Genomic DNA, 25,844 nt, shown 5'->3' on the forward strand with positions numbered 1-25,844 from the left:
TACTATATCAGTATCCAGTCCTGGCATGTCTTCATAAGACCAAGCAAAAATCTCTACATAGTCATGTAACATCTGAATCAATCTTTCTTTGACACTGTTTTCCAAGCCTGCTCCTATTTTAACTTCTTTCTTGTCCACTTCGGTACCCAGATTTACAGTTTCAACTGACTCCTCGTGCGGCTGTATAGTCCTTTCTTCTTGCAGTAACAGTCTGGCAAGTTCTCCAGGTACTTCACAATCTTCCTCACTTCCATCCTTGGCTTGGTAGATCGGATTTTCAAAGTCATAATGAACAGTAGTGGAACTATTATCAACAAGATCCAGAGTGGGTATAGATCTGCAATTTGTTACGTGAGTGTGTGTAAGAAACATAGCTTGTTTGGAAGATGACAGGAAAGATAAAGAGCGCAATATTTGAATGCAAAAAGTCCATTGATTTATTGAATGTGAATATGCTTATGAAAATGACAAAACCCTTAACAAATTAGCTATTGTGCCCCGGGCATAGACACAACGCTTTAAGAAGTTCAATTGTAAAAATTAAAAAAATTGCAACCCTAAAATAGACAATAACAATTACTCCTGACTAAAGGAAATCGGGATAGTGTCTTCAGCCTTCCAATTATTGAGTCCGTCACCAATTGTTGGGAAAATCCAGCTATCCAAGTCACAATCGCTATCAGCATCTTCTACAACATTAATTTGATCTTTGACTATCTTCTCAGAGTTAAACCCCAGGCCAGACCTATCAGACTTGTACGGTACATCGATCAGGTGACCCCAGCCAGTACTACCACCATCTTCAACCACGGCTTGAGCATCTTTCAGAGAAATCATAGCAGGAGGAGCACGAATAACCTTGGGCACACGGGAAGTTGGCTTAAGGACATGACTAGTCGGAGGAACCACTTCAAATGACTGAGAAGGAGTCTCAACGAATTCACCATCCATCTCGACGTATCTGAAGGTATGCACACTACTGACCATATACTCTTCTTCTCCACACACAGTGACAATCTTGCCCTCTATTCGATACCTCAGCTTTTGATGGAGAGACGAAGCTACAGCACTTGCCCCATGAATCCAAGGGCGTCCCAGCAAGCAGGAATAGGCAGGACGAATGTTCATTACGTGAAAGGTAGTGTTGAAGACTTGAGGTCCTATCTTGATAGGGAGGACTACTTCACCATGGACAACACTCTTCGCACCATCGTAAGCATGCACCACAGCGTCAATAGTGTCGCATTACGCGAAAAACCGGCGGGAAAAGAAGAAACAACAGAGCCGCCACCGTGCGTTATTTATCCCAAAAGAGGGAAAGGAAACGCTCAGAGTAAACCTGGGAAAGACATGGTCTCGCGACCAAAGAGGATGGGTTCGGGAGTCGGTTATGCGAAGGGAAGGTATTAGCACCCCTACGCATCCGTAGTACTCTACGGGATCCACGCACAATAGGAAGGAAAAATGGTTGCTAAACACTGCTCAAACTCACACACACTGGCTGAAAAGAGACAAAAGAAACTGACTGAAACTGACTCGGCAGGATATCGTATCCTGGGCCTACTTAGTCTATCAGGCATAGACATCAGAGTCGAAGTAGTTCGGACTGGGGAAACGACACATGCTCGCTAGGATATCGCATCCTATGCATACGTATCTCCTTGGACGAAGGAGAATCAGAGCATTCGTAGCTCGGCTGACACGCACGCAAACAAACACAGGCAAAGGCAAACATGGAGCCTGAATGCCAATTGCTGGACTTACATCAGCATCCGAACCAAACAAACCCATACTGGAACCCGAATGCCACTCGATGGTCTTACATCATCTTCCAAGCACACAACAACACAACAAGTTAATAGGGAGTCGGGGACTCGAGCCTATAACTGTCAAGCACACACTCAAACAAACAGACAACAAATTGCTAAGGAGTCAGGCACTCGAGCCTAGCAACTGTCAAACAACACACACAAAAGAGAAAAAGGGCGCCCGGAGAGATCAGCTCAATCTCCTGCCTACATACTTCATCTGGTATGAAGATCAGGGCGATGTAGTTCCTCTACGCAGGGAAAAAGGACTAGCCTAACCAGATAACAGAGGGAGACACAACACTAGGGAGACTACGACTCGAGCCTAGATGTTGTCATGCAAAGTCAACCCTAAGTTAAGGTTTCTAGCTAACTGGCACAAGGGCCAACCTATCCTAGACATGACTTGCACAGGAAGCAAGCCACACACACACCTAACTTGCACAGGAAGCAAGGAGGGTCTCGATTGCAACTAGGGCAAGAGAAAGGGGAGATCTCAATCACAACGAGGGTGAGAGAAAAGAATTAGTGTTAGTTGTTAGTCAAACTCGACAAGACATCGCATCTCGTGCCTACGTATCTCATCTGGACATGAGAATCAGAGTTGCCGTAGTTCGGCTAAACTATCCTTGTTGGTTTGTGTTTTTTAAGTGGACAACGTCACTGCACAATCTACCTGATGCTCGACCTTTGGAGACTTACTCACCTGAAGTAGAAGGAGTTGACGTATCCTTAAGAGGGGGTGGTGTTTGTTTGTGTTTTATGAAAGCTCAAGCAAAAAAGGAAGTCCTATACGAAGGAACCGTGCTACCTTAATTGACATGCAAACGAGACTACGCGGAGTCTAACAAACCTAGGGGATACAATCACACCACACAAACACATACAGCATGAAATAAACACACCAACAAGGGGGCTCAAACATGGGTTAGGTTTTAGTCGAGGGGTCACATCAACCTCAACAAACAAACCTCTGGAATTGGGTAGATGTTGCTCTTAACCTTGCCATTGAGGGGCTAAGGTGAAGCAGATGAAAGGAGATGAGGGGTGTGCCTCATTGCTCTTATCCCTGGCCAGGGAGAGCATTTGACAAGAATGTGTGGGTTCAGAAAGTGGGAACCCTTCTACACATTTGATACTGACTCAACTGTACAATTGTACAAGATCTTGGGTTTGTATCTGCAATGCATCAACACAGTGGTGTGAGCAAAGCAGAAGACACACAGAATAGCAGGGGATAGGTTGCTTATCCCTTGGTTCTGCCAATTGCCTCTTCACTTAGGAGGTCTTTGACTATGTACAAGGACAAATTAAACATACACAAACATTGCCTCTTAAGGAGGACTTCAGACAGTTGCCTGGCCAAGTAACAGGCCAGGTCTTCCAGACTACATGAAGATAGAAAGGTATACCTCAATGCAAATTGCTTAATAAGCAAAGCAAAGCAAAAGTTCACAAGGAACTGAGCAACTAAAAGCACCTGAAATAGTCAAGCAGACATTAGTATACAACTTCAAACAAAGCAAAAAGAAACAGACATCAATCAGTTAATCAGAAGCAAATGGATGTGCAAAGCACAAGGCTCAAAGCATGTGAGCCAAGCCACCTACAAAACAAACAAGTTAACAATGATATTCAAGCAAGCTCAATCAAAAAGAATTGGTCTCATTGGTCATTTGTTGGTCAACCTGAAAACATGAACTCAAAGGTGAGTAACAGGACCACTAGGGCAAGCCTAGGGTCAAAAAGGAATGAAAAAGTCAAAACAGCAAAGGGCAAGCATCCAAAATCATGTTCAAACAATCAAGAATCAATGCCAATTGGGTTCACATTCATATCAATCACTATCATCATTTCATGAACAATTCATGCCAAAGAATAGCAAACAGAAGCTCATAGGAGTCAACAGCAAGACTTGCATCAAAAGCAAACTAAAACATTTCCAAAAATCACCAAATAAATTATGATCAATCACAACACAAAGCATGGTAAGCATGTCAAATTTCATCTCATTTGGACAAGTGGAAGGCAGTCAATGAAAATCAGAAAGGGAAAGCAATTTTGAACATGCTCAAAGAAGTCAACCAAACATGCATCAACTTGAAAAAATCATAAATCATAGATGGCATATGATAAATGAATGGGACTAAAACCATGGCAAAGCTTAGGATGTCTAGTTATCTCATGTAAAATTATGTGTCCATATAATAAAGTATGAGCATTTCACAAAACAAATGGGCACATGCATCACATAAGGTCAACATTTTGGTCAAACAGGGGAGAAAATCTCAAACAAATGGAAAATGGCACAAATAATTCCAAGAAAAATCACAAGTAAACTAGACATATAAGAGTAGGTTCATGAAAAAATTCAGCTCAATTGGAGGTCAGGAAGCATGGCATCAAAAATCAGCAATTTGCACATCCATGGTGTGACACAAGTTGTCACACCCTACTTCAAAAATTCACAACTCTCAAACCACATAAGATAAATTCATGATCTTTACATAAAAATAAACATGAGTGAGTCTAGTTTGAGCACAAAACATTTCAGGGCCATTGAATAATGCATCGCAATTTCACAAAGGATTTGGCAAAGGGTACAAAATAATGACACATGAACAAAACCCTAATACCATTCAAAATTCGACCATGCAAAAATTCTGGAAAAATCATGATAAAATACTAGACATCAAGCAGAGCACAATGGAAAAATTTTCATGAATTTTGGATTTAATATGAAGATGTTATGATTTTTGTAAGATTGTGAATCAAAATGAAACAAATAATGAACAAATAATATGATTTAATGGATTTAATATGAACCGATGGCATTGATAACACAAAATTATATCATATTTTAGGACTTAATTCCATTAAATTCTATGACTATTTATTTCGGTTTACTGCATTTTATGAGATATTACGTGGTATTTTCTTCCTATTTGTCTCAGGTAGTCTATTTTGAAGAACAAGTGAAAATGGAAGAAAAGGAGGTGCAAAAAGGAGAGAAAAGGAACCAAATGCCAAAGCCCAGCCCAAAGCGCACAAGTCACCAATGCTGTGCCTGTGACGGACGTCACAGGGTGCGTGACGAGCGTCATGCAAAGCAGCCTTGTGACGGACGTCACACATGGTGTGACGAGCGTCACACCGTTCCACTATTTTTTTGGCGCAAGTAACGCCCTCAGAAGACTTGAAGAAGAGACGTTGAGGAGTTTGTGTCCTACATCCACGCCGTGCATTTAGCCACGTTGAAGAACTTGAGAAACGGAAAGCAGTTACCAGCACCAATATAAATAGCTATCTCTAAAACCTAAAAGGGGTTCCTCGGTTTTTCCACGCTCGTTTGCCGAAGCTTTGCCAATTTTCTTTTCACGCTTTTGCTTAATTTTTCTTTTCCAGCAACTTAACATTGTTTTTTATTTATTTCTTTTGCAAGTTCTACATTCTTTTTCCCTTGCAATTTACCTTTCCCTTTTTAGCATTTAGATATTTTTCGCATAATAGTTTCTACACCGGAAACTATTGTGCAACTTTTTACCGGATCTAACCTTACGTTAGATTCCAGTTTTATTTCCTTGGTTTAATTTATTGTTTAATTGAAGAATCGAAGAACAAATCCTACCGGCTTGTGGTGGAGTGTTCAAGACTATTGTATTACGCATTCAGGTTCTTTAATCATTATTTAATATTTTGTTTATTATTTATCTACATTATCTGCCTGGAATGAGTCTGTTTATGCATGATATGTATTCTTGTTTATTTAGCATGTCTGGCTAATTCGCCTAGATATCGGTATGTAAAATAAGCAGAATAAGGGATCAAGACTGAGTCGGTCTATTTAAACTTAAAATTGAAATCAATCTTTTTACGGTCTCAACTTACAGGTTTAATAACAAGATTTTTTACAAAAGTAAAGGACATAAAGAAGTTAAAATCAATAGAGCGAGAGTTTGAGGTTTTAACTGGACAGTGTAAGTTAGGCATTAATTCTAGATCAGGGCGAGAGCAAGTTTTAGAGTTAATTAAATTCTGACCTTTTCCAAAAAGTATTTTTAAAGATTGAATGTGAGGACGAGAGTTAAGCATTTGGATTTAATTGTATAACCTAAGTCAACAGAGCGAGAGTTTGAGATAAGGGTGTTTAAAACGGTCAGTGTTTTCTTAAAAAGAGTTTCTGCAACTTTATTGCTTTCAAAATATGGTTTTTGACTTAATTATAAGTGACAGCTACATTAATATAAAATCATGGTTTATTCAACAGAGCGAGAGTTTGAGATAAAACCTTTAACCAATAAAGTTAACTGAAACGATTTACTTTAAAACCAAGAAACCGACAAAGACTTGATTCCCTAGTACTGACGAACTACATACCGATATCCGTTTTATTACTATTTAATCTAGATCTTAGTTTAGCCTTTAGTTTTTCCCCAAACAATCAAACATTTTCACCTTAGATTTACGTAGTAACCTTAGATAACGGTACATCGATTCATAAGTCCCTGTGGGATCGATATCTTTTAAAACTACGCGATAGAACCGTGCACTTGCAGTTTGTATCCCATTCTCGACTCACACAGTCGAGCGATCAAGTTTTTGGCGCCGTTGCCGGGGACTTTTATTTAATCGATATCGTAACTCTTCCGTTACGCTGTAGAGACTAAGGTTTCTTTTTCTTCTATTCTTTCTTTCGTTGATTTGTATGCCACGCACTCGCTCACAAGGCGAACCGCTCTATCTACGAATCAACGATATCGAACTATATCTCCGAGTCTTACGACGAATTCGGGAATATCGTGCTGAAAACAATCTCCCTCCTATAGACTTTCCTGATCTCAAAGATCTTCCTTCTTTAACCGAGATGGCAGAACCAGCTCGTGCTCTTAGAGATTACGCCGCTCCATCGCAAGATGAACCGCATTCAAGTATTGCTCCGCCCGCAATCGAAGCAAACAACTTCGAACTCAAACCTTCGCTATTGCAGGCTGTGCAACAAAACCAATTCTCTGGAAATCTTACCGAAGATCCAAACCTTCATTTATCCGTATTTGTTCAATACGCTGATACTGTTAAAGCTAATGGTGTCACTTCAGAGGCAATTCGACTTCGTCTTTTTCCTTTCTCCTTAAGAGATAGCGCTAGAAGATGGCTTCAATCTCTTCCTTCCAACTCAATCACCACATGGAACGAGTTGAAGAAAGTTTTTCTTGCCCGATATTTTCCGCCAAGCAAAACAGCTATGTTAAGAGCCCAGATAAACGGATTTAAACAGAAAGACAACGAGTCTCTTTTCGAAGCATGGGAAAGATACAAAGACATGATGAGACTTTGCCCACACCATGGTTTGGAAGACTGGTTAGTAATTCACACATTTTATAATGGTCTCTTATACAACACAAGGTTAACAATAGACGCCGCTGCAGGTGGTGCACTAATGAACAAACCTTATGCTGATGCTTACCAGCTTATCGAGAGCATGGCCCAAAACCACTATCAGTGGGGAACCGAACGAACAACGGTGGAAAAACCTCAACCAAAAACTGGCATGTACGAGATAAGTAACCTTGATCACGTCAATGCAAAAGTGGATGCTTTGGTCCAGAAAATTGAAAGTTTAAACGTATCACCTCCAGCCGCCGTGGTTGCTATAACTCAGAATTGCGAGGTCTGTGGAATCCAAGGCCACACTCCTGCGGAATGTCAACTCTTGACTGGAATCCAAGCAGAGCAAGTAAACTATGCTCAAGGAAGCCCCTATTCGAATACCTATAACCCAAATTGGAAGAACCATCCAAACTTTTCATATAAGAGTAATAATGCTTTATACGCACCTGGACAGTCTCCAAATCAAGCCCCATCTATACCACCGGGATATCAGAAACCGAATCCATCCATGCCTAACAATAATACCCCTAGAAAATCCAACTTGGAAATCATGATGGAAAACTTTATAGCTTCCCAACAACAAACCAATAAAGATTTCTTAAACCAGAACATACATACTGGCGAACAACTTAAACAACTAGCAAGCAAAGTAGATGCCTTGGCTACCCATAACAAAATGCTGGAAACACAAATATCTCAAGTAGCTCAACAACAAGCACCTACTGCTGCACCAACTGGTACATTCCCTGGACAGCCCCAACCTAATCCGAGAAGCCAAGCTCATGCAATTATATTAAGAAGCGGAACGGAAGTGGAAGGACCGTCTGATCCAAGGATAGAAAACCAAAACCCTAAGAAATCAACTGAGGAAAGTGAACCTAAGGAAAAGGAAGAGAGTAATAAGGAAACCCTAGAAAAGAAGGAACCTTATGTACCTCCACCACCTTACAAACCACCTATACCTTACCCTCAAAGGCTTGTTAAAACCAAAGATGCGGGCCAATTTAGAAAATTTGTTGATCTCCTTAAACAATTAAACGTTACAATTCCGTTTACCGAAGCTATTACGCAGATGCCCTCATATGCTAAATTCTTAAAAGAAATTCTTTCTAATAAGAGGAAACTTGAGGATAGCGAAACCGTTACACTCCCTGCCGAATGTAGCGCTATAATCCAAAACATGCCTCCTAAACTCAAGGATCCGGGTAGTTTCTCTATACCCTGTCACATAGGAAAATTTGTCATCGACAAAGCCTTATGCGATTTAGGAGCCGGAATTAGCGTTATGCCTTTATCCATATGTAAGAAACTGGAAATGGGAGAATTAAGACCAACCAAAATGTCCGTGCAACTAGCAGATCATTCCATCAAATATCCTGTAGGAATCCTTGAAAACGTTCCCGTACGCATAGGTCAGTTTTACATTCCCACTGACTTCACAATTATGGACATTAGAGAAGATGATACTACACCTATTATACTAGGAAGACCGTTCTTAGCAACTGCCGGTGCAATCATAGACGTAAAACGAGGACGACTCACCTTCGAAGTAGGTGAAGAGAAAATTGAATTCATTCTTTCCCAATTCTTGAAAGCACCTGCAATAGAAGATACATGTTACTTCATGGATATCATCGATGAATGCATAAAAGAAGCAGAGTTAGGAGAAGACAAATCATCAGACTATCTTTTAGAGGACAAATCTAACCAATGCTTAGCAATAACACCGGACCCTACGCAATGTCTTAACAAACCAACCCCTGATTTGAAAACACTTCCCAAAAATCTGAGATATGAATTCCTAGACTTAGAACTTGAACGACCTGTGATAGTTAATGCAGATCTAGGAAGACTCGAAACAGAAAAACTCTTACATATCTTAAGGAAATATCCAACCGCACTAGGATACCACATCACCGATCTTAAAGGAATAAGCCCTTCTATTTGTATGCACCGCATCATGTTAGAAGAAGACTGTAAAACCTCTAGGGAACACCAGAGAAGACTAAATCCGATCCTAAGTGAGGTAGTAAAGAAAGAAATAACCAAGTTATTGGAAGCAGGTATCATATATCCTATATCTGATAGCAAATGGGTTAGCCCCGTACACGTTGTACCAAAGAAAGGAGGCATAACCGTTATTGAAAACGAAAAAGGAGAAACTATAACTAAACGAATCGAATCGGGATGGAGAATGTGCATTGATTATAGGAAACTAAACAAAGCAACCCGAAAAGATCATTTCCCTTTACCATTCATTGACCAAATGTTAGAACGATTAGCAAAACATTCACATTTCTGTTATTTAGACGGTTATTCAGGCTTCTTTCAAATACCAATTCACCCTGATGACCAAGAAAAGACAACGTTCACATGCCCTTTTGGTACCTTCGCTTATAGACGAATGCCGTTTGGTTTGTGTAATGCCCCTGCGACCTTTCAAAGATGCATGATGGCAATTTTCGCCGACTTTCTCGAAAACATCATGGAAGTATTTATGGATGACTTTTCTGTATACGGACAAAGTTTCGAAGAATGCCTTGAAAACCTGGAAAGAGTTCTTGAGCGATGTGTAAAAGTAAACTTAGTACTTAATTGGGAAAAGTGCCACTTTATGGTACAAGAAGGAATTGTTTTAGGACACATCATCTCGAACAGAGGAATTGAAGTAGACAAAGCCAAAATAGAGGTAATCGAAAATCTTCAACCCCCAAGAACCGTGAGAGAAGTACGAAGCTTTTTAGGACACGCCGGTTTTTACCGACGATTCATCAAAGACTTCTCTAAGATAACTAAACCTCTAACCAGACTATTGATGAAAGATGCCGAATTCATATTCGACGATAACTGTTTAAAAGCATTTCAAACTCTTAAACAAGCATTGATCTCAGCACCCATAATGCAGACACCAGACTGGAATGAACCATTCGAAATAATGTGCGATGCCAGTGATTATGCTGTAGGTGCTGTTTTAGGACAAAGAAAGGATAAAAAGCTTCACGTTATATATTACGCTAGCAGAACCCTGGATGAAGCGCAAATGAATTACGCCACTACCGAGAAAGAACTCCTAGCAGTGGTATTTGCGCTAGATAAATTTCGTTCTTACTTGGTAGGAGCCAAAATAATAGTCTACACTGATCACGCTGCTATCAGGTACCTTCTAACAAAAAAAGACGCAAAACCTAGACTCCTAAGATGGATCTTGTTGCTACAAGAATTCGACTTAGAAATCAAGGACAAGAAAGGAACTGAAAACGTAGTAGCAGACCACCTCTCTAGACTTGAGAACCTTGAACCGGAAAGAACATCAATTAATGATGATTTCTCGTATGACAAACTTATAGCTACTTTGGAAGAGAACAACTCCGACATGCAAGTAGAAACCACCTTAGCTATAGCTGTCACACCATGGTACGCTGATCTAGTCAATTATTTAGCTGCCGGAATAGTTCCACCTACTTTATCTTACCAGCAGAAGAAACGATTCTTCCACGACATAAAACACTATTACTGGGATGATCCCTTACTTTTCAAAAGAGGCCCCGATGGTATTTTCCGTCGATGTATACCCGAAGAAGAGGTAGAAAATATAATCCAACACTGTCACTCCGCTCCTTATGGTGGACACACAAGTACATCCAAGACTTGCTCTAAAATCCTACAAGCTGGCTTTTATTGGCCAACTATATGGAAGGACGTACATGCGACTATTAAGGAGTGTGACAGATGTCAACGCACGGGAAACATATCTAGACGTGACGAGATGCCGCAAAAAGGTATTTTGGAAGTGGAGATTTTTGACGTGTGGGGGATAGACTTCATGGGACCTTTCCCATCCTCTTTCGGTAACAAATATATACTCGTGGCAGTCGACTACGTATCAAAGTGGATCGAAGCTGTAGCTTCCCCAACAAACGACACCCGAGTAGTAACTAGACTCTTTAAGAATATAATATTTCCGAGATTTGGCATCCCAAGAATAGTAGTCAGTGATGGTGGATCGCACTTTATATCCAAGGTACTCGAAAAACTACTACTTAAATATGGAGTGAGACATAGGATAGCGACACCTTACCACCCTCAAACCAGTGGACAAGTGGAAGTATCTAACAGAGAAATCAAGCAAATACTAGAAAAAACGGTAGCCACTTCAAGGAAAGATTGGTCATTGAAATTACCAGAAGCTTTGTGGGCATACCGAACTGCTTATAAAACCCCCATAGGGACGACCCCATTTAAGCTCATTTATGGAAAATCCTGTCACCTCCCGGTAGAATTAGAACATAAAGCCTATTGGGCTATTAGAAATCTAAATTTGAATTATAAAGCCGCCGGTGAAAAGAGAATATCCTTGACATAAACGAATTAGAGGAACTCAGAAGAGACGCCTATGAAAATGCCAGAATCTATAAAGAAAGAACAAAACAATGGCATGACAAGCGTATATCAAGGAAAATCTTCAAGCAAGGCGACGCAGTACTTTTATTTAACTCTAGACTAAAGTTATTCCCGGGAAAACTACGATCCAGATGGTCAGGGCCTTTTCATATCACTAAAGTCTTTCCCAGTGGAGCGGTAGAAATAAAAGGAAAATCTACAGAACCGTTCACCGTAAACGGGCAACGTCTGAAACACTATCACTACGCGGAAACCAACGAGGATTCGCAAATCCTACACTTAGACGAAACGCCCCCAGGATCTATAGATTTTATTTAACAGTTTCTTTGTCGAGCTTGCGACATTTAAACAAAGCGCTTAGTGGGAGACAACCCACAAATTAATTTGTTATTTTATTATTTTATTATTATCATTCCCCTATTTCTTTCTTAATTATTCTTTTAATTTCTGTTTAGTATTCATTCTTGATTTATTCAAAAAGAAAAAAAATAAATAATAATAATAATTTTTCCTTCTTTCGGCATTTGGCCAAATCCTGACTTAAACTCATGTTTTCTTTTCTCTAGCTAACACTAACCAGATGGGACATATTGATCGTATGGGTATCAAGTTCAGAGGAATGACTCAGAAACAAAAGTTTGAAGAACTAGCCGCTAGAGAGATGCTACCTAGTTTATATGCTGATGATTGGGCTATGACTGCCCTTGGACTGAGACAGAGTGTCCTGTTTTTGCTGAATCAGATAGGATGGGAGACATCCCCTATCCTGAGACATTTCACCACCTACCGGAGACTCACACTAGAATTCCTTAGCTCATTAATCTATCTACCCAGCCATGGAAAAGGAATTAGCAGAGGATTTATCCAGTTCAGAATGTTCAACATGGAGTACCAATTTAATATTAGAGACTTCACCAACCTTTTGGGTCTCCCTACCTCCTTTGATACATTCACTGTAAGCCAGGAAGAACTTTTTGAATATAGAGAGCTTGAACACTTTTGGGGTAAGCTGACTGGAAATGATGAGCCCGAAGAACATGAGTTTCTCTCTGGAAACATACATAACCCGGCTTTTCGCTATTTCCATAAGATCCTGACCCACACTTTATTTGGGAAGAAGCCAAACAGTACTTCAGTTTCACGTGATGAACTTTTCATCATATTTTGTGCTTCCCAGAACCGTCCAGTAAACGGTGCCACTTTTATGTTAGCTAATTTGGACCACCTTATCCAGGATGAGCGAGCACCCATTAGAATAGGCGGTTTGATAACCATGATAGGTAATGCCATTGGATTACGTCAGCCTATGCTTGACCTTAGCCCTTTTTGTGGCATTACTACTATGAGTATACCTTTCCTCTTCAACACTATGTTTATAGCAAACCTAGGGTCTGATGAGTTTGAGCTTATTATTGATAACCAGGTTCTCTGCCTATTCACCATGCCCAATCCTAGGACTAGTGTTCATAACCAAAGGAACTGGCTCTATAACCTGAATGAAACCCCAACTCCTGCTGGATCCACTGAATCCATCCAGGATTATGAGATTTGTAATGACTATGAGAATTATGTTGACCAGATCTCTCATGCTGAATCTGACCCTCAGACACCATCCGGCTATCATGATATTGACCCTCCTCCTCAGCCTGTTCCGACCGAAGAATCAGCCATACCTGACCTCCGACATCATATGCCCGGAACTGATTACAACACCGCCATTGAAGCTTTGATGTCAGAACAAGACGCCCTCAGAGGAGAATTTACTAACATGAGAGACGAAGTTCTAGGATACATGAGCAGTATGACGAATCCGTTTCACGAGTTGCTACATCATGTTAACTCTTTTGCTCCTCCGGCCAGAGATCGTACAGAGGGATAGAGTTTAGTTATTTTTCTAAGTTATTTAGTTTTAAGTTAGATTATTTATTAATGTTATTTGAATTCATGTTCACATTTATTTTTTCTTTCATTTCATTGTTTTCCTTTCCTGTATTACATTATGATCATTTTTTATTGAAGCTGTTTAGTTAATTTTATTATGCAAAAGCTATTATGCTCTACTGTTGCTTCCTATGAATTATTACTATACAAAGCAGATTAAGCGTGCACAATAAATTAAATTGCAGACTAAACTGATCGTAAGCAAAACAAAACATTAAAATACGCTACCAAAGTAATTCTGTGAAGCGCCACTAAGCCTTTCCAAAAAGGAATGCGTGACGAGCGTCACACTATCCATAACGGACGGCACGCTTAGAGCCTGTTACGAGCGTCACACCCCTGTGACGAGCGTAACACTCCTCAGACTAGTGAACGTTAAGGAGCCGTTGGAGACGAACGTTACACCTTTAACTTTTTACCTTCCCCATTCATTTTTCATTTAACCACACTTAATTACTTTTCAACCACTTTTTCTTTCCACCTTCCAAATTCTTCTCCTATAAATACCCACCAAACCTTCCTTCATTCACCACAAAACAATTCTCTCCTATCAAATACATTTCTTTTTCTTTCCAAATCATCCCTTCAAGATTCATCACAATGGCGGGAAATCAGAATTTCGGAAATATCATCTTCCGATCCGTAGATGACAATTATCAGAGGGAGCAATTCGAGCGTTTCCAACAGCGAGGCGTCGTTTCCACCAGGTACCCCGACTTACCTTGTTTACAACAATTAGGCTTATTCCAAGGTATCGAATGGATGCTCCGTCAGGCCAACCTAACCTTCCTTTGCACTCATAACCAACCCACCTACCCATCCCTAACCTTAGAATTCTTAAGTTCATACGACTACACCACTCCCGCCGGTGAAGACGAATTTTTAACCGGTACCGCAACCTTCCGGATGTTCAACACAGAGTACTCCTTAACCCAAAACCAATTGAGTACCATGCTACAATTTCCCACAGAAGGTCTGCTGCATGCCAGAATCCCTCCAACCTCAAACTGGAACACAGTTGGCGTTTTTGGCCTTTTTAAGAAAATTTCCGGTATAGATACCTACAACTGGGAAGAACTCCTTCTCTCCCATATACATAACCCCACTATCCGGTACTTTATCCGCATCTTGCAAAACACAGTTTTTGGAAGGCCAAACAACAGCAAGGTCAACTCAAAGGAACTATTTTTCCTCCAGTGCGTCTTCGAACCAGATACTCAGGTAAACGCCGCCTCCTTTCTCTTTCATCATATCCGCACCTTATGTGCTAGAGGCAGGCAACCTTTCATAATTGGTGGCTTAATCACCACCATCGCACTTGGCCTAAACCTAGGGGATAAACTCCAAACTTTAGAATCCCTACTTCCCCTATCTATGGATACCAGCTACTGTCGATCCAGCCGCTTGATTAAGAACAGAGTGGGCGGAGGATATTATCTTATGGTGAACAACCAGGCAGTCCCAAGCGTTGTTCTACCAAATACTGCCCTCACTGATGTCACAAACCCCGACCGCCACCTCTATGATCTAAACGCTCCTGAAACCACCGAGCCTTTACAAACAAACCCACAAACAGATGAGTTTGAAGAAATGGAACAAGGTGATCATCCGCCTACACAACAGTCAGTCCCGCTCAACCCTTCCGGCAATACAACTGGCCCATCCTCCCAACGTCGTCGACGAAGAAGGCCTGCAACCAACGACGACATTATGGATGCTATCGATGGAATGCAGGCACAGAATGTCGAGATGCTGCAGATGATGCGTCAAATGCAACAGCAACAGGATGCTAGGAATGCCATAACCGACCAGCGGTTTACTGAGATGTTCAGCAGGTTCGACTACTTAGACTTACGTCCGAGATCACCAGGTCCAAGAACCAGAGGCGGAAGACAACCTTAGTTGTAGTTTCCTTTTCCTTTCCATATCGTATTTCATTTCCTTAAAACATTGAGGACAATGTTTAATTTAAGTATGGGGGGGAAAACTTGTTTCTTCCATTTCCATTTTTCAAGTATGTTACCTTCCCTTTCATTGTTATTTCCCTTTATTATTTATCTAAAAAAAAAAAAAAAAAAAAAAAAAAAAAATTATAATTTTAAGTTAAGTCCCTAGTGTGAAATATTTCTATTATCTATTCCCCTCAATTTTCTTGAGCCATAACAAAACAAATTTTAACACACCCAATAAGTATAAAGGTTGCTTACTTTATAAAACTTGAGTGAAATCAAGACAAAAAAAATCATTACCATAACAACGCTCTGAGAACCTCAACATGTTAGATCAGGATAAGCACCTACTATACCGATTCCTCGAACTTTTAGCTTTAGAGTAACCCCGAGTAGTTTATACAAGAAGTCAGCACCATCTTAATAGCAAACTACGTGGAGAGCCGATGAATATAAGTGAATGATCCCCAAAGTAACATAAAATATATGAATATATCAGGAAATGCACTGATTAAATTAGGTGATCCTTACCAGATCATTTAATCTAAAGGTTGCAGATCATGCAAAAACACAATATGAAAAATCCATTATGAGTTGGTTCAGTAGGTATCTGGTACTGAACTCGGTAGGGCGGACTACGGTTCGATCCCCCACGATTTGCAATGGACTGAATAACGAAGTTATCCGACTTATGTACCAGAACTTCTAGCTAAAAGCGGATCATAATCACTAACCGGTTACTCCACTATGTGCGCGAAAAGACAAAGGGCTTAATGTGATTTCGCTAGAATGAAAGCGGGTGAAATAAAAGTAAAGGAACTAGGATAGCTATAATGGCATTACTTGAACTGATTTGCATAAGGTGGGGTTATCTAAGTTGTAACGGTAGTTGTTGATGTCAAGATTAAACTCAAATTGCTTCTAAACAAAATCCATTTGCAACCTATTACGAATTGATGTGTGTTTTGAAAATTCGCCTGGCTAAATTTTTGAAAACGATTTCTATACTGAATTTTGCTTGAGGACAAGCAAAGATTTAAGTATGGGGGAGTTTGATAACACGAAATTATATCATATTTTAGGACTTAATTCCATTAAATTCTATGACTATTTATTTCGGTTTACTGCATTTTATGAGATATTACGTGGTATTTTCTTCCTATTTGTCTCAGGTAGTCTATTTTGAAGAACAAGTGAAAATGGAAGAAAAGGAGGTGCAAAAAGGAGAGAAAAGGAACCAAATGCCAAAGCCCAGCCCAAAGCGCACAAGTCACCAATGCTGTGCCTGTGACGGACGTCACAGGGTGCGTGACGAGCGTCACGCAAAGCAGCCTTGTGACGGACGTCACACATGGTGTGACGAGCGTCACACCGTTCCACTATTTTTTTGGCGCAAGTAACGCCCTCAGAAGACTTGAAGAAGAGACGTTGAGGAGTTTGTGTCCTACATCCACGCCGTGCATTTAGCCACGTTGAAGAACTTGAGAAACGGAAAGCAGTTACCAGCACCAATATAAATAGCTATCTCTAAAACCTAAAAGGGGTTCCTCGGTTTTTCCACGCTCGTTTGCCGAAGCTTTGCCAATTTTCTTTTCACGCTTTTGCTTAATTTTTCTTTTCCAGCAACTTAACATTGTTTATTTTATTTATTTCTTTTGCAAGTTCTACATTCTTTTTCCCTTGCAATTTACCTTTCCCTTTTTAGCATTTAGATATTTTTTGCATAATAGTTTCTACACCGGAAACTATTGTGCAACTTTTTACCGGATCTAACCTTACGTTAGATTCCAGTTTTATTTCCTTGGTTTAATTTATTGTTTAATTGAAGAATCGAAGAACAAATCCTACCGGCTTGTGGTGGAGTGTTCAAGACTATTGTATTACGCATTCAGGTTCTTTAATCATTATTTAATATTTTGTTTTATTATTTATCTACATTATCTGCCTGGAATGAGTCTGTTTATGCATGATATGTATTCTTGTTTATTTAGCATGTCTGGCTAATTCGCCTAGATATCGGTATGTAAAGTAAGCAGAATAAGGGATCAAGACTGAGTCGGTCTATTTAAACTTAAAATTGAAATCAATCTTTTTACGGTCTCAACTTACAGGTTTAATAACAAGATTTTTTACAAAAGTAAAGGACATAAAGAAGTTAAAATCAATAGAGCGAGAGTTTGAGGTTTTAACTGGACAGTGTAAGTTAGGCATTAATTCTAGATCAGGGCGAGAGCAAGTTTTAGAGTTAATTAAATTCTGACCTTTTCCAAAAGTATTTTTAAAGATTGAATGTGAGGACGAGAGTTAAGCATTTGGATTTAATTGTATAACCTAAGTCAACAGAGCGAGAGTTTGAGATAAGGGTGTTTTAAAACGGTCAGTGTTTTCTTAAAAAGAGTTTCTGCAACTTTATTGCTTTCAAAATATGGTTTTTGACTTAATTATAAGTGACAGCTACATTAATATAAAATCATGGTTTATTCAACAGAGCGAGAGTTTGAGATAAAACCTTTAACCAATAAAGTTAACTGAAACGATTTACTTTAAAACCAAGAAACCGACAAAGACTTGATTCCCTAGTACTGACGAACTACATACCGATATCCGTTTTATTACTATTTAATCTAGATCTTAGTTTAGCCTTTAGTTTTTCCCCAAACAATCAAACATTTTCACCTTAGATTTACGTAGTAACCTTAGATAACGGTACATCGATTCATAAGTCCCTGTGGGATCGATATCTTTTAAAACTACGCGATAGAACTGTGCACTTGCAGTTTGTATCCCATTCTCGACTCACACAGTCGAGCGATCAGGCATATCCGTAAATAAATGGGACTTTAAGTGAAACGGTGTGCATCGTTTAGATGCGTGGCAAGTGGTGATAGGCAGCATGGCAATGAAACAGTAGGGACATGCAACAAGCACAAACGACAAAGGCCAAACGCGATGCAGCATATCAAATGGCTTCTGGGTTTGGAAATTTCTAGGGTTTTAAAACAGTAGCTTCATCTTCATCAAATCATGAAAAACAAATTCGCCCAGAAATCAACAGCAAGCATACCATTCAACTCATCTCACTAAACACAAACCAAATCTAACCTTAATTTCCATGGAAACAAACTAACAAGAAAGATCAAAGCATAAGCATATTCACATGCCAAACTTTAAGACACCATAACTTTTGAAATACTCGATCATTTTTCATGGTTTAAAGCTCAAAACAATCAGCACATTAAGATCTACAATAAGCATAGCATGGTTTAGAAAAACAAGTGAATCGAAAACTGACCAACTTGGAAGCACAGTGATGAAATGGATGTTGTTTGGTCGTTTTGTGATGAAACAGTGGGAGCTTCAGCTTTGCTTTGATGAATGGCCAAAAGATTTCGACCCAAAAAGGCTCAAGATAGCTTTAAACAACACTTGCCATGGAAGAGTTCTTTGAAAACAGTCCGTGTTCTATGCTTCCAGTTGGGAAATGGTGCTTCAAATAGGCTCAAGAGTGATGGTAAATGATAAAGCAAACAAGTTAGCTCGTGGTCCTTTGCAATTTTCAACCAGAATTCAAGGTGAAGAAATCCTGTTTTTGAGAGAGAAGAGAATTTTTCTGTGTTCAAAATGATGGCTGCTGCTAGCTCTAGGGTTTGTAAATGACAGGAAATATGTTTAAATACTTCTGTTTAATGTTGGTTAATGAGGTGCTAAACAAGATTAGCTCAAATGAAGCATTTTGCCCTTTTGCTAATTTTCAACCACATGGCAAGGAGGGTGTGTGTTCTGTCCGAGTTTGGGCCTTGGGCAAGCTTCAAATAACATTTCAAACAAGTTCCAATTGGCCAAAATGAGTAAAATTGGTTATTTGAAAAGGTCAAAATTCCAACTCACTTGAAATTAATTAAGGTAAGTTCAAAAAGGCCATTTTGCATGGTGATATTTTGGTGCATGAGGATGACATTTTTGGAAAGAGGGGATTAAATTTGGTTTGTTGGAAAAAACCTCACCAATTTTGGCCAAATGGTTTGAGAGATATGGCCTTTTGAAGCTCAAGATTTTGTGAAAATGATTTGATCATATCTTGACAACCATACATGGGAATTGAGAGTTCTTGGACTTTTTGGAAATGGGAGAACAAGATCTTCAACTTTCATGTTGGGCACAAATTCATTTGAAGCTTGTATCATGATGTAAGTTTGGGATCAAGAAGTTTCCATTTTTGGCAGTTAAAATTACAGGTCCAGTTTCTATTTTTGGAAATTTTCTGATTGGCTCCAAATTCTTCAATGATGTTGTTTGCCATGATACATGAGGCCTATTGGGACATGAATAAACTCTCTCAAACCAAATCCATCCATCAAAACCATAAAATCAACCACAGTTGACCAAGTTTGACTTTCTAGGGTTTCTGACTGATTGTGCATGGACTGATGACCTCTGAGCATCCAATCCTTGACCTAAACACTTCAAATGGATCCCCAAGTCATGTGAACATGTTGGACCAACCCTAGGGCCTTGGCTCCTTGAGAAACACACTTGCTTGCTTGGTTGACTGATCTCCTGATCAGTTTGACCTAATTTCTCTTGATTGGCTTGCACTTGGGCAAAAGGGACAATGCAATGCTATGCAGTGGACCATGTTATGTTATGACCTAATATGAGAATGTATGTAAAATGATAGGTGCAAATTTGAGGTGCTACAGCTGCCCCTATTCAATCAGCTGGGAACCCGAACGGATGATAGCAGCGGCTGTCATACTTTCAGGGTAAACAGGGATTGAATACTAAGAACCGTAGAAATTTGCACCGACTGGATATAATACAAGAAAAACCACGTCATTTACCAATGACAACTGCATGACAACTTCAGAAAAGCAAAACCATTTACCGATGGTTAAAAACTGGAAACTTGATATTTACCGATATCAACTTCAGCGAGACCATTTACCGATGGCTGCTGGGAAAACAAACTTCTGAAAAAGTGAAACCATTTACCGATGGTTAAAAACTGGGAATTTGATATTTACCGATATCAACTTCAGCCAGACCATTTACCGATGGCTGCTGGGAAATAATTTGATGTAGAAAGGAAGCAAGACCATTTACCGATGGTGGCTTCAAAGCAACTTGATATTTATCGATATCAAGGCCATTTACCGATGGCTGCTGCAACTGGGAGTTCGATATTTACCGATATCGAAGAAAAGTGGGCCATTTACCGATGGCATCTCTGCTTGGGGAGGAACAAAATCTTTGTGGTGGAACCAGACAAGACGTTTACCGACGACTTCTGGGGATTTTGATTTTATTAACAAGAGAAGATAACACAGCATGACCAGACATTGACTGATGACTGGGATGAGACTCGATGTTTACCGACATCGAAAGATGATGTTTACCGAAATCACAAAAATGACCAGACATTTACCGATGACTGGGAATGGGAAATTTATTGGGGAGAGACAAACAAATATTCGCCACTGAAAACCAGGTAGGACATTTACAGATGACTCTACTGGGGATTTCTGGCTGGGGAATTATCAGACATTTACCGATGACTGAGGGAAAGACTCGATGTTTACCGACATCGAAAGATGGTGTTTACCGACACCAAAAATGACCAGACATTTACCGATGACTGGGGTGAGACTCGATGTTTACCGACACCGAAGCAATGGTGTTTACCGACACCAAAAAATGACCAGACATTTACCGATGACTGGATGAGACTCGATGTTTACCGACACCGAAACAATGGTGTTTACCGACACCAAAAATGAGAAATACATGCGGGTATTGACATGACACTTACCGGTATCACAAAAACGGACATCTGAGATATGTCCAAGCAAGGTTGATCACTTGCTGGGGGTCTCACTGGGGAGAAACAAACTTTCTATCACCATCGGGTGAGGAAATAAACCTCTGTGGGGATATCAATTCTGAATGCTGTCGAAGCAACTGTAGCAGACGTGCTATGCTGATGTTGAATAAAGATGATCCGCCTCTGCCGGGGATACGGTCTGATGGGGTTAACACATGAATGCATATGTTTGAATTTTTCTATGGTGTAATGCTTCATATGGAATGGAAATGCTACGCAGTTTTGAGGATGCGATGATTACTATATGCAAGATGCAAAATGATGAAAACTCCGCTGGGGAATACACAGGACGACTGTGCTGAGAAAACTCCAATACAATCCACTGGGGGGAACAAAGCAACTGTTGGGGAACCATCCATACAAATCCACTAGGGGAAGACAAGGTAACTCGCTGGGGAGTAAGCAAACCACTTGCTACAGACAAAAGTAAATTGCTGGAGATATCCCAATCAATTCACAAAGATTCCGCTTGGGGAAATAACTGCTCCGCTGGGGAAGATAAACCAGGCAACTCTCTGGGGGATAAGGCTCATACAACGATAAACTCTGCTTTGGGGGAATAATTGTTACTCCGCCGGGGACGACCCACATAATTCACAAGTAGAAACAACTCAGCTGGGGATGCAGGTATCGACCTGCTACGGGAATTCGTCCAATCCATTGGTAGGATGAACTCTGCTGGAGAAAAACAATCGAAAGATTGACCAAAGAGTGCATGAGATATATTATCTATAGCCGTCAAAAACGTAGATAATACACTCGCATGGAAGATTATCCATAACCGGGTTGCAGGTTGTTAAATGGATAAACGACCGAAAAGAAAGGCATCAGGGTACCAGGCTAGGTATGCAAAAGATGACCAATCAAAAGAGGATAAAGTTGCTAACTCGAAGCAAATATCCAAAAAGAAGGGGAAGACCCAATGGGGACAATACTTCTTGATCAAGGCAAGTATCCAAAGGGGAAAAGAGTATCAATACCACAAAGAGGGGATTACATCTACCGGTTTGTAGGCAGAAAACCACGGAAAAGTAACCAGTCATCGATAGGATGAGCACACAGGGTTAACTCCACCAAGGGGATGAAAGTGGGATTTTACAACTACCAGCTTGTAGGTAGAAAACCACAAAGATAGGACTTACAACTACCGGTTTGTAGGTAGAGGCCACAAACAGCATGAACCACAAAGGTTACCTCTGCTAGGGGGTGAAAGTGGGATTTTACAACTACCAGCTAGTAGGTAGAAAACCACAAAGATAGGACTTACAACTACCGGGTTGTAGGTAGAAGCCAACAAATTCCGCTGAGGATAAGATGAATGAGTGCCGGTTAGTGAGCGACTATTCATTTATGCCCCAGGGAAGCACAGGAGACAGCCAACAGGAAGCCAATTTAGGATCGATCCAAAAAGGCAGACTGAAACAAGACTCATCCTAATGAGGAAAGAACTCAATAGGGAAAACCCATCCCGTTAGGGAGGGAACGGAAACAACCGTCATCCACGAGGATGTATCTCAGTGGGGAAATGGCAGGAAAGGATAGACACTTTCTGCTTAAGGGGTTGGCTCTACATGGAGAGATCAGACACACCCAACTCTGCTAGGGAGGATCTACTGGAGAGATCTGTATCAACAAATAGCAGGAGACAACCATCAACAGATACACGGCAACAGCTGCATCATGAGTATCCAAATGCTATGATTATGCATGTATGCATTCTACCTAAAATGTATGATGAATGCTGACAAACAGACATGTAAACACAGGGCCAGGGATCAACCACCCGACACTTCTCTTCTTCCATAGGGAAGGCCACAAACACCAGAGAGAAAACGTGATCTGCTGGAAACCGGGACATCAGGGAACAGCACCATCCTGTGGGGAGAGGAGAAGACTGCTCTGCTGGAGAGAGGAAAGTTAAAGTCTTCAGTAAACACTCTGCTAGGGAAGCTGCCCCACAAAAGTATTTCAACAGCAGCCTTGCTGGGAATGCCCCACGGTAGGGCTCAAACAAACCTATATTGGAGATGCCCCACAATAGGGCTAACAGGGACCTGGAGGAAGAATGTTGTACTGCCGGGTAACTTCAACCAACACTGCACTGAGCAACCTTGCTGAGGAGAAACGAAAAGAGGTTTGACAGGAGAGAGATAAAGTTATGCTCGAGATACGAACAAATGTCTTACCTGTTGGTAATCATACCACCCTCGGGAGAGCACTGCGGATCTCCTAAGTATCCTTCCATCATCGTGAATGTTCACTTTGTTTAAGAACAATTTTTTTGAAAAATTTGTTTATTTTGAAAACAATGATACTTTATCAATTAAAACATGCAAAACATTTGTTGAGTTGAAACAAATAGGAGTGCAAATAATTGGATAAAAGCTCAAATTGATGTGATAGAATGGTAGTCTGCAAAGGACAAGACTCCATAGATCTGTACAAGTTTGAAACCGGTGATATATATTGGAGAGGGCTACATTGAACATAATGACCTTTCCTCTACCATTCCGAATTTTCGATGTATTCGGAGCTTCAGTCGACGACGAATCGAGAATCCCTGACGGATGACAGATATACAGCACAGTCTTGTCAAGATGCAGTTACTTGCCAAATCCCTAATTTTGCCTAGATTGCCCCAGTGTGAGGTGCTCAATCTAGCGGGATGCAAATTCTTTTTTCAATGTCTCTAACTTTTGCCTGGATCGCCCTTTCGGGTTTTCAATCCACCGAGACGCTCCTTTTTGCCTAAGTCGCCCTTTGGGGTGTTCGACTTAGCGAGCTGTTTTGCTTTTTTTTTTTAGGCGAAGTATTTCTTGACTGCATCAGAATTCACAGGACGAGTGAACTTCTCCACCCATTGTTGTAAGTGTCAAAACATTGCCTGAAAAGGCTCTCTTGACAACAAATGGACGTTCATAGCTTGGAGTCCACTTGCCCCTGGACTCGGGCACGAAAGACAAGACTTTCTTGAGCACAAGGTCCCTCGGAACACACGAGGCTTGACCCTCTTATCGCGTGCTTTCGTCACTCTCTGCTGATGTAACTGACCATGCTACATGGCAGTTGATCTCTTCTTTTCGATTGGATTCACCTGGTCATAGTGACTCTGAATCCATTCAGCATCAGTCAACTTGGGACTTTGAGGGTGCTATTTCTCTTTTTTTTTTCTTCTTTCTTTTTTTTTCTTTCTTCTGATTTGATTTCTTTTGATTTCTTTTGATTTTGATTGATTTCTTTTTTTTTGATTTTGCACCCTCCTCTTTTTTTTCTTTTTCTCTTGTTTTGATAAATGCCCCAGTTGGCTGTTCTGCTGATTCTCGAGATGCAGCTGAGTGTGATCTTCTTTTCTTGCTTAAGAAGTCGGGAAATCTCGTCAGGAATCCCTTCAATCATCATCTTCTTCCGCTTCGAATACAGGGAATTCAAAATTGGGAGATGACGTCCGATCATTATGTTCAATGGGTTTGAGAAACAACCTGCATAAAGATTTTGAGTATAAAAAACACTTTGAAAATCAAACAAAACAATCGTTATGCAGATGAAAAGATTGCTTTTATTCTTGTTTTTTAAGGTTTTTTGTGATCACCAATTTCATGCAAAAAGCGAAAAGGGAAAACAAATGGAAAAACAAATGTTTAACATGAATTTATTTGAATGAAAATATCATTGCACAAAATAATGCCAACAATGTCATCACTTCTCCTTTTGGCATGGGAGAAGGGTTTTTTAACAAAGTGATTACTACTCTGACTTATGAACAACTGTAGGAAAGCCCACAGTGACCCAATTGTGATAGATCCCACCGAGGATGACAACTGTCAGTATCTCTTGCATCAGTGTCATGAACCGGACCATGTTTGCCCTCATTTCGGCCAATTCTGCTTGAACCTGATCCATACTCCTCTGTTGATTCAATCTGGTTGAGTAGCGGTGCGGACGATGATCAGCAATCCTCTCTCAGTCAAAACCCAAAGTGAGAAGTCTCTCCCAAGCATGTCTGTAATGCAAGGATGATATGTACATGATATGCATGATGCGGATGCGGATGCTATTTTATCATGGATGATCCCGATAAAGGATATGCGTATGCGAGTTAACTTTTTCGGTTTTTTCATGCATTATTATTTTTTTGAAAATAAACATGCTATGATGCAAATGATGTGAACATGACTGGTCAGGCTGTGCGTCTCAAGGCACAGGGTCAAAGCTTCGGCTTGAACTCTGATCACAAACATCTGAAACCCAAAGTCAATCTGATCAACTGGCATCTGAAACCAATCTGAGGAACCAAGTCACCATAAATCCGACTTGGGGAGTTCCGAAATAAACGAAACTGGAGATTACATCACTATCATCATAGGAACATCCACTGAACAGATGACAATCAGATCCTCTGAACCGGTACTCTCAATTCAACCCGGGGATCTGAAATAAACGGAACCCGCTGATAAACCACGGACAGAACTCCGGCGT

At 40.3% G+C, this 25,844-nt stretch overlaps 1 long non-coding RNA gene and 1 pseudogene across 2 annotated transcripts in view; one reads left to right on the forward strand and one right to left on the reverse strand.

The window, feature by feature from the left end:
- The window catches only part of LOC127097241 (uncharacterized), a 51,006-nt gene that overhangs the window by 13,577 nt on the left and 11,585 nt on the right, over positions 1-25,844 (forward strand). The gene's annotated exons all lie outside the window — the stretch shown is intronic.
- On the reverse strand, positions 7,058-7,157 carry LOC127099082 (uncharacterized; annotated as a pseudogene).

The sequence above is a fragment of the Lathyrus oleraceus genome, chromosome 6 (genome assembly GCF_024323335.1).
Source record: "Lathyrus oleraceus cultivar Zhongwan6 chromosome 6, CAAS_Psat_ZW6_1.0, whole genome shotgun sequence".
In the NCBI taxonomy this organism is placed as follows: domain Eukaryota; kingdom Viridiplantae; phylum Streptophyta; class Magnoliopsida; order Fabales; family Fabaceae; genus Lathyrus; species Lathyrus oleraceus.